We start from the raw sequence: 1,685 nt of genomic DNA, 5'->3' as shown, positions 1-1,685 counted from the left end.
TGATCTGTTGCATAAATGAAGGACTTGGGTAAAGGATAAATCTTGCATTAGCGAGTTGGACAAAAAAGGGATGAGAGTTTGTTGCTAGACGGATGCTACGCGCCCGTCGTAGAGGTGGAGGGATGCAAGCAGACAGTTCAGAGGAGCACTGACCATTGAGGTAGCGATAGTAAAGAGATAAAGAGGCAACAGTGCGGCAAAGAGGCAGAGGTTGAAGGGAGCCAGTAAGAGAAGGAGAGTTGATGAGACGAATAGCCTTTGAATCCACCCTATTGAGAAGAGCTGTATGTGGGGAGCCTCCCCATACATGAGACTTGTACTCTAAACAGGGGCGGATAAAACCCGTGTATAAAGTCAACAACTGTGCAGGGGTAAAGAAGGCATGGAGTTGGCTTAGCACGCCCAATCCCTTGGAAGCAGATTTTACAAGAGATGCAATACGATCTTTCCAAGATAAGTCATTATTAATGAAACCTCAAGCATGTTCAAGGATGATGCAGGATTGAGCTGGATAATATTAAACATTAGTGGGTACTCCTGTGCATGATTTTGTGGAGATGATAGGTGTAAAAACTGAGTCTTTGATGCATTAAAAACAAGATTATTTTTATCCCAGTCAGAGATATGAGCCAAGTCAGACATTAGGTGTGCCATAGTCTCATCCCTTGTTTGCTAAAGTAACTGCTGAGATGGACATTGCAGAAAGCGAATGGAATGGTGAAGGGTGGAATCATCAGCATACGAGTGGATAGGATTACATATACAGCTTAGAAGATCTTTGATGAATAAAGAAAGAGAGTTGGTGATAGAACAGAGCCCTGAGGAACACCACTGTTGATAGAGCTAGAAGAACTATGGCCGTCTGCAACAGCATCTATAGAACGACCACAAAGGAAGCTATAGATGAAGGCAAAAATAGGATAGAAACCGTAAGAGGGCATCCAATTGTCATCACCCATCCTTTCCACATGCCCAAACCATCTCGTTTTACCCCTTCTTATCACACCACCACCCAGTCCCATGCTTCCTCTCAACTCTTCCACCGCAAACCTTGTCCTCCCAGGCCTCGCATTCAAGGTGCACTGCACATCCACCTAATCATTGTCAATTCTGTACATTTGTCAGCCTACGAGTATCCTCTTCCTTTCCTGTGTGGGTCCCACTACCATATAGCATTACACTCGTAACATCTTCGACGACGACGATGATGAATACAATTTTATTGGCATGATTTTTGTTTTCCCCTGGCGGCCATACCACATTGAGTACACTGCTTCCCGTCCGATCAGCGAAGTTAAGCAACGTTGGGTCTGGTTAGTACTTGGATGGGCGACCGCCTGGGAACACCAGATGCTGTTGACATAACGTTCTCCTTACGTGTCAAGTGGGGTTGGTGGAGGATTAGTGCCCTTCCCTGTAAAACAATTAACTCTAAGCCCTTGGCCACCCCGTTTGGGATACATGGCGTCTGGCGATGAATGAATGAAAACATATATATATATATATATATATATATATATATATATATATATATATATATATATGCAGTATATATATATATATATATATATATATATATATATATATATATATATATATATATATATATATATAAGTGTAACGTAGTTATATGAGCATTTGTCTTCTTAGTGTAACAGGAAAAGTATAAGGTAGGATACTTAATG

At 41.6% G+C, this 1,685-nt stretch overlaps 1 pseudogene; it reads left to right on the top strand.

Moving 5' to 3' along the window:
* The first annotated feature begins 1,243 nt into the window (after nucleotides 1-1,243).
* On the top strand, nucleotides 1,244-1,362 carry LOC145397414 (5S ribosomal RNA; annotated as a pseudogene).
* Nucleotides 1,363-1,685: the final 323 nt, after the last annotated feature.

This window comes from Coenobita brevimanus, chromosome 40, assembly GCF_032717465.1.
Source record: "Coenobita brevimanus isolate Jiangsu-jjx chromosome 40, ASM3271746v2, whole genome shotgun sequence".
Taxonomy (NCBI): Eukaryota; Metazoa; Arthropoda; class Malacostraca; order Decapoda; family Coenobitidae; genus Coenobita; species Coenobita brevimanus.
The sequence above is the reverse complement of the archived record's forward strand: the minus strand, read 5'-3'. Positions and strand labels throughout refer to the sequence as shown.